Source organism: Ursus americanus, chromosome 13, assembly GCF_024610735.1.
Source record: "Ursus americanus isolate L20-20 chromosome 13, mUrsAme1.1.p, whole genome shotgun sequence".
NCBI lineage: Eukaryota > Metazoa > Chordata > Mammalia > Carnivora > Ursidae > Ursus > Ursus americanus.
Window position 1 is genome coordinate 65004977 of NC_142139.1, and position 7666 is coordinate 65012642.

The window sequence follows — 7666 nt, forward strand, 5'->3', positions numbered from 1 at the left end:
ATTTGTACAATATACTAATGGATTTCTTGACCTAAACCACAAGAGGAATTCAACGTGATGTCAGTCTAGCTTGGTGGATGTCTTTCCTAGCTTCCTTTCCTTCCAGCTTTCTGTCTCTCCCTACCACAGGGGAGCAGTATCTGGAAAAGCCCTTTTGGCCTTTTTCCCTCTTTTGACCATATTCCAATACTTTTCCTGGGAGACTAACCTCCTTTTGTTTTGGCAATAGGCTGTCAAAAGCCTCACGAGTTTTGCACATTGATTCTGCCCTGCAAACACTGCCGAGATAAATTTTGTCCATCCAGGTCACCGTCACTGGCCAGCTTAACCCTCTTGATTTCTCTCACCTGGATTTCCGTAGCAATCTCCCGTTGTCCACCCCACCAGGGCATGCCAAGGAGATCGCTCCTTCTAACATGTAATTCCGATCATGCCACTCTCCTGCTTTAAATCCTTCTGTGGCTCCCTATTACCTACAAAACAAGATCCAAATTCCTACCATCAGAAAAGCCCATGATCTGACCTCTACCTATTTTCCCAGTCACTTTCCCTCCTATTTATTGCTCTCAGAGTATACAGCCTTTCTCTTGCTTCCACCCACTCTGTCCTCTGCTGGCAGATCCCTGCCACTCCTCTTCTACCCACCCATCAGGATGGTCATGAAAACTTTTCTTCCTGCAAGACCCACATCAGTGAAATCTTCCCCACACCTCAAGCACAGGCAGGCTCTCAGTTTTCTAATGAACACATTGTATCGTATCTATCTGTTAGTGAGTGTGTATTCCCTGAAGGCAGGGTGTTTGGGGTCTTTGTTTTCATCTTTTTAATCTCCAGCATCTGGCTCAGGATACTGTGTTCAATGAAGAAATAAAATGAATAAGGAAGGAGGCAGGGGATGAATGAGGTCACCCACTTCTGGAATTTTCATGAGCAATTCTTTTTTTTTTTATTTTCAAGATTTATTTATTTAAGAGAAGGACAAAGCCTGTGCGCCAGTGGGGGTGGGGGAAGGAGCAGAGGGAGAGAGGGAAAGAGAGAGAGAGAATCTCCAGCAGACTCCCTGCTGAGCACGGAGCCCCACACAGGGCTCCACCTCACGACCCTGATTGTGACCTGAGCCAAAATTAAGAATCAGACAATTAGGGGCATCTGGGTGGCTCAGTCCGTTAAGTCTGCCTTTGGCTCAGGTTATGATCCCAGGGTCCTGGGATGGAGCCCTGCATAGGGCTCCCTGCTCAGCTTCTCCCTCTGCCTGCAGCTCCCTCTGCTTGTGCTCTCTCTCTTGCTCTCTCTGACAAATAAATAAATAAAATCTTAAAAGAAAATTAATTTAAAAAAGGAATCAGACAATTAAACAACTGAGCCACCCGTGCCCCCTTCATGAATAATTGTTTAAACAGTGTAGTCTCTCTTTCCACACACAGGAAAGAGCCTCATCAAAGCCTACCTAGCTCCCGATTACAACTTAAATAAATAAATAGCTCCCCTTCATCGTAACAGCACTTCTTAGTAAGCTATATACCTAGCTTAGGACTCTTCTCTGATTCAGGATTGCTGAATTAGTGCTGAGAGTATTAACAGGTCCATGAAGGGTCATAGCTTTGGGGATTTTGCGGGGTGGGGGTGAGGAGTCCTGCCCTTCTAATACCCACTTAGCTCTTCACAGTTCCTAAGGAGTAATTATTGCAAAAAGTGGGTGTATCATGTTACTGGAAAAGTGATCTCGGGTTAATGGTGTTTTGGTGGCAACAAGCTCTCGGCTTGTTTTAATGGCTCTGTTTCACTGGTTTTAATATATGGTACATGTGTGTACAGCCTGACTCGCCTCTCCGTTTAACTGTCTTCCTGGGGGAAAGGCCCTGAACCTGATTTTCAGATGTCTTGAGATCATCTGGTCTATTTCTCATCACACAATCTGTTCAGGAGATGCTGTTGCGTTAGAGGCGGGATAATTTCCAGTTGCACGAAGTAAGCAGGACTTCATTCCAAGTTCCCTATGCATTCCAGGTGGGTATTGAGTAAGTAAAATTTAAACCACCAAAACCCCTTGCCTGCTACTCACTGTATTGATTCATCCCAAGAAGCTGAGAGTCCAGGAAATGTTTTCTGGCTGAATTAGGAAGCAAAGAACGCTGTGGAGCGAAAGCAATGTCAGGGTGCCCAAACTGTGGCCAGATGTCAGGGCCAGCCCAGAAGTCTCCCACAATCACAGAGGCTGGAATACTCATCTTTGTCAGGTTTTAAGTAGGCGTCTTCCCCGAGGGAGGCTAGAATTCTCTGTCACATCTTCTCAGCCCTCTGGACCACAGTGGAGGAAGGAACTCATCAATTACAGGCCACTCAGATCCCAGCACATTTTCCAAAGCACTTCTTGTTTTTCAAGCCCCGTATTCCCAGAACCAGCAAATTTTCCCTTCGTATTGGGCGGTAGGAAAAAATCTGAGAGCTGCAAGTGGAAATCTTTAGCCACTGAGGAGGAGTAAATCCTGGTGGAGCTCAGCCTTCCCAGGAGGCAGCTGCGTGGAGGACTTCCCAGCTTCCACTCCTCTGCAAGCCCGCTGCTGCACCCTCTCCCAGACCCCGGCCTCAGGACGCGGCCCCAGGCGAGCAGAGTCCCTCTTAGAGTTCGACGTTCCCATTCCCGTCTTCTCCTTTCTATCCTCAAACGTTTCCATCTCTTGATCACAGTCCATCTGAACTAACACGCCCTTTTACTGTCCTCAGGGGAAAGGGGCGGACTATGAAGCCAAAAGTAATGCAACTCTACAAGATGTTATGCTTGCCCGGTGTCCTGCCATTTCCCTCCTTCACACACGTGCACCCACCAAGCTGATGACAAAATGAGGCACAGGTGGTTTCTTTGTGAGACTAAGTGCAAAGGGAAAACATGAGCCTCAGAAACACTGTCTCAGAGGCAGCAGTCGGCTCGTGGGTGCTTGTGGAAGACAGTGGGAGTGAGGAGGGTTAATCCATGCTTTGTCTCTCCCAGTTTCCTTGGTCTGTGGCCATGGGGCCGTATCTTCACATTGCCTTCCCGTGTGTGTGTGTGTGTGTGTGTGTGTGTGTGTGTGTGTGTGTGTGTGAGAGAGAGAGAGAGAGAGAGAGAGAGAGAGAGAAACCGCCTCCACTTCCTCGTGGGAGGACACACGTGATCGCATTTAGGGCTCTCTGGAAAATCCAACATAAACTCCCCATCTCAACTTCCTTTAACTTAATCCCATCTGCAAAGACTTGATTTTCAAATGAGCTCACGCTTACAGATTCCAGAGATTAGAACCTGCGGCCTTTGGGGGCCATTATTTAGCCTATTATAATGCCTTTGGCCCATTTTCTGTCTGGATTGTTTTCTCTACTGCTGAGTTTTGAGAGTGCTCTATGTAACAGTCGAGATGCAAATCCTTTGCAGATAGGGGTTCACAAGTATTTTTTATCATTCTCTAGCTTGTCTTTTCGCTCCCTTCACAGCGTCTTTTGCAGAACAAAAGTTTTCCATTGTGATGAGGGTCAATTGATCACTTTCTCCCCTTACAGAGCATGATTTTAATATCAGGACCACCAACACTTCATCCCTCCCGCCCTTGGTTCTGAATCTTTTCCCCAAGGAGCACCAGTTTACTTCTAGAAGTTTTATGGTTTTACCTTCTACATTTTTTTTCTAAAAGTTTTAGCGTTTTACGTGTTACCTTTGAATCCATGTTTTTCCTGTTGTTTGCCACGATGAATTTTATTACACAGTTATGAAGATTTGTAGGATACTGGGTGGACTGTATTGCTGCTTGCATTATTCACTCTCCCTCTTCCTTTTAGGAGGATTTGGTGTCTATGCCCATTGCTGGGCAGGAGATTGAGACCGGGAATGTCAGGTTCAAGGATATCCACAGTGGCTGTAATCCAGGGGTGAAGAGACCACCATCACCATACAGATGTCTTTTAATGCCCATGGGAGTGAGTGACTTGACACTAGAACACAGCTGCCGAAACTCCCAAATGCCACAACTCTGCTTGCCTGGGGCCATAGGCAAAGGGGCGGGAAGGAGGATCCATCTCACCTCTGCCTCCAGACCGCACCGGGTACATCTCCTCGGCAGACTCAAATGCACAATCGGAACCCATTCACTCTGTCCACTGAGCAGGTTACCAAACTTCTCAGGCCCACCTTCCATCACACACTTTCTTTTCCTTCCTTTACTCTGTTTCAAAGCTCCTATGTTGTAAAAGACAACAAAAATGTAGTCAAAACAAAACGTTGAGCTCAATGATTGATCAAAGCAAACCCTCATGGAGCATCGGCCAGGTAGGAGCTGGAACGTCAGCACGACAGAGCCCTTCCCGTTCTCCTCCCAATCACTTCCGCTCCCTTCCTCCTAAGGGACAATAAAGCTGTTTTCATCATCACTTTGGTGGTTAAAAGAAAAAATATATATATATTATATATATTATATTATATATATATAATTTTTGTGCCAGTTAAACACATATGCCTAAATATTATGATTTCATTGGCCTGTTTTTGAGCTTTAATAATGGACTTCTGCCATATTATATTTTTGTGTCCAGCTTCTTTGCTCAGCATTGTGAGGTTAATCCCAGGTAGTGCAGATAGTGACACTTCTGTATAGTATTCCACAGTATAAACATATTTTTAGCTTTTCTACTGTTGATGAACATTTGGGTGGTTTTCCAGTGTTACAGATAATACTGTTGTAAACAATTATGTACATATCTTTTGGTACAATTATGTGCATTTCAGTTAGGTATATATCTAGGTGTGGATGATGTTACATTTTTAGCTAATTTTTTATAAGGTGAGGTTTAGGTAAAGATTTCCCTTCCCTCCCCTCCCCTCGTCTCCTCTCCCCTCCTCTTCTCTTTTCTTGCCTACGGATGTCCAATTGCTTGTTCCAGCATCATTTGCTGAAAAAGCAAGGACAGGTGTTTTTCATGTTCCAGCCAAAGTGATCCTCCTAAACTAAAAATCAGACCATCCATTCTCCTGCTAAAATTCTTCAATGGCTTCTTGCTGCACTAAGAGGACACCTAACTCTCCAACTTCATCCTGGGCCAACTTTCACCTACCTTCCACTATATCCCAGTCAGCTTTTCTTCCTTTCAGCGCCCTATACAATCCAATGGCTTTTGTGCTCGCCTTTCCTTCTGCTTGGAAGGCTCTTTCCCTGGTTCCACACGAGACCGGCTCCTTCTAGTCCCTGAAGCCTCAGTTTAAAATCATCTCCTCAGATAAAGCTTCTCTGACTACCCTGTGAGAGTAGAACCTTCTACACAACTGCCCATCGTTCTCTGTCACAGCAGCCTACATACGCCCTCCACAGCCTTGATCAACATTTGCAAGTGCTTTAATTACTTATTTATTGTCTACCTTCCCCTGCAGACAATAAACTCTTAAAGGGGCCGAGTTGTTGATCTTGCCCATGCTGGTTCCCCAGTATGTAGCCCTGTGGTTGGCATACAGTAGTTGCATCAAAAATATCAGTTGAGGGGCGCCTTCCTGGTCAGTCAGTAGAGCATGTGACTCTTGATCTTGGGGTTGTGAGTTCAAGCCCCATATTGGGTGTAGAGATGACTTTTAAAAAATGTATTAGTTAAATGTTGTCTTTAGGCTAGAGTTTGTGATGTTATGTCCACTCTTGTCCCCAAATTAAAAAGAATTTCCTGAAAACTAGGGCTATGTGAGAAGAAACAGACTGCTTGGCATATCTGAAGTCCTCCCTCTGGAACAGGGTGACACAGAGGCATGTCCACATCTCGAGAAGCCCGACAAACCCTTCAGGCTGCCTGAGCAGCTCCTGAGGGACACGTGGAGTTGACTGGTTGGATATATGGATGTAGCGAGATGAAATGCTGAAATTTACTTTTCTTTCTCTTCCCAAAATGTTCCCATTCTTCTAGCCAATCAGTAGGTCCATAAGGCCTCAACGAGAATGCAAATGTAACAGCAGCAGAGAAGAGGAAAAAAAATCTTCTTCTTCTCCTCCTCCTCCTCCTCCTCCTCCTCCTCCTCCCCCTCCCCTCCCCTCCCCTCCCCTCCCCTCCCCTCCCCCTCCCCCTCCTCCTCCTCCTTCTTCCTCCTCCTCCTCCTCCTCCTCCTCCCCCTCCTTCTTCTTCTTCTTCTTCTTCTTCTTCTTCTTCTTCTTCTTCTTCTTCTTCTTCTTCTTCTTCTTCTTCTTCTTCGCTTCAAACTAGGCTCTTGAAAACCAGAAGGAGAGGCCCTGACTGGAGCAGCAGTTGGAATGTTTGCCATAAAAAAAGTGACAATGCAGATATTTCTTTGGGCACAACCAGCCCAGAGCTACATAGCGTTTGCGATTCTTTTGCCTAAACCAAGGATTCCAGACCGTTTATGGAAGAAATAGCCAATCCAAGTTGGCAGCTGTTTCCATGACAACTGACTGGTATGCAAGACTTTGAGATTAGCAATTCCATTTTACAGGCAATAACATTAAGCTTGTGAAGTTCAGATGTTTCTAGGGATAATCTCTGGGGATTTTTTTTTTTTTTTTTTTTTTTTTGGTTACAAGATAGGGAACAGGATGGTTATAAGTCTTTACCCAACGGCCTTCATTCCGGTGACTATTTTCTGCCTCTTATTACATCTGTGTCAATACCCTCATCTCCCTAGAGTGTTTTTTCACAAACACTGGTTAATTAAGAAGCTCTCAGTCTCAGGCTTTAGGCAGGATTTTATTAGCCAGTAAGAATAGAAAATAGAGAACTGTAAAAATGTAGGACTTAGTTAAAATTGTAGAAAAGTATAGATTTTGGGATGCCTGTGTGGCTCAGTCGGTTAAACATCCAACTCTTGATTTCCATTCAGGTCATGATTTCAGGGTCGTGAGATTGAGCCCCACATTGGGCTCTGTGCTCATCGGGTAGTCTGCTTGGGATTCTCTATCCCTTACCCTCTGCCCCTCCCCCCACTCTCCCTCTCAAATAAATAAATCTTTACCCCCCAAAAAAGAAAATTATAGATTTTTTTTTTAAAGATGATGGGGTTTATATTATGGCTCCACGAAAAAAGTTAACATGCAAATAGAGGGAAGGTGCAATGAGACCATCTATGCTTAGGAGAGGATGCCCAAATGAGAAGGCCCTAGAGGTGGAGGGGTGTGTGTGGTGTGTGTGTGTTGGAAGAGATTTTGAGTACTTTTGTTAAAGAGGAAGTCTAAGCTCAACATGGGTTCAAGTTCTGATCCTACTGTTTACTACCTCTGTGACTTTAGGCAAATGACTTAAGCTCTCTGTGCCATAGAGTCCTCATCTGAAAAATGGGGTTTATAAACTGAGGGTTGTTGGAGGGGAGGCGGGTGAGGGTATGTTAACTGGGTGATGGGCATGAAGGAGGGCACATGATGGAATGAGCACTGGGTGTCATATGCAACTGATGAATCACTAAACTCTACCTCTGAAACTAATAATACACTATAGGTTAATTAATTGATTTTAAATTTAAAAAAAGAAAAATGGGGTTTATGATCATAATAACCTACAAAATAATCTTTTTTTGTATTATGTTGTGTGCATGTGTGTGTGTATATATATGTGTGTGTGTGTGTGTGTGTTCTTAAGGCATTTCCTCATCCCTCCCCACCTCCTCCCACTCCACAGAGTCCAAGCTCCTTCTCAGCAGGAGGTCATTCTATGACTTAAT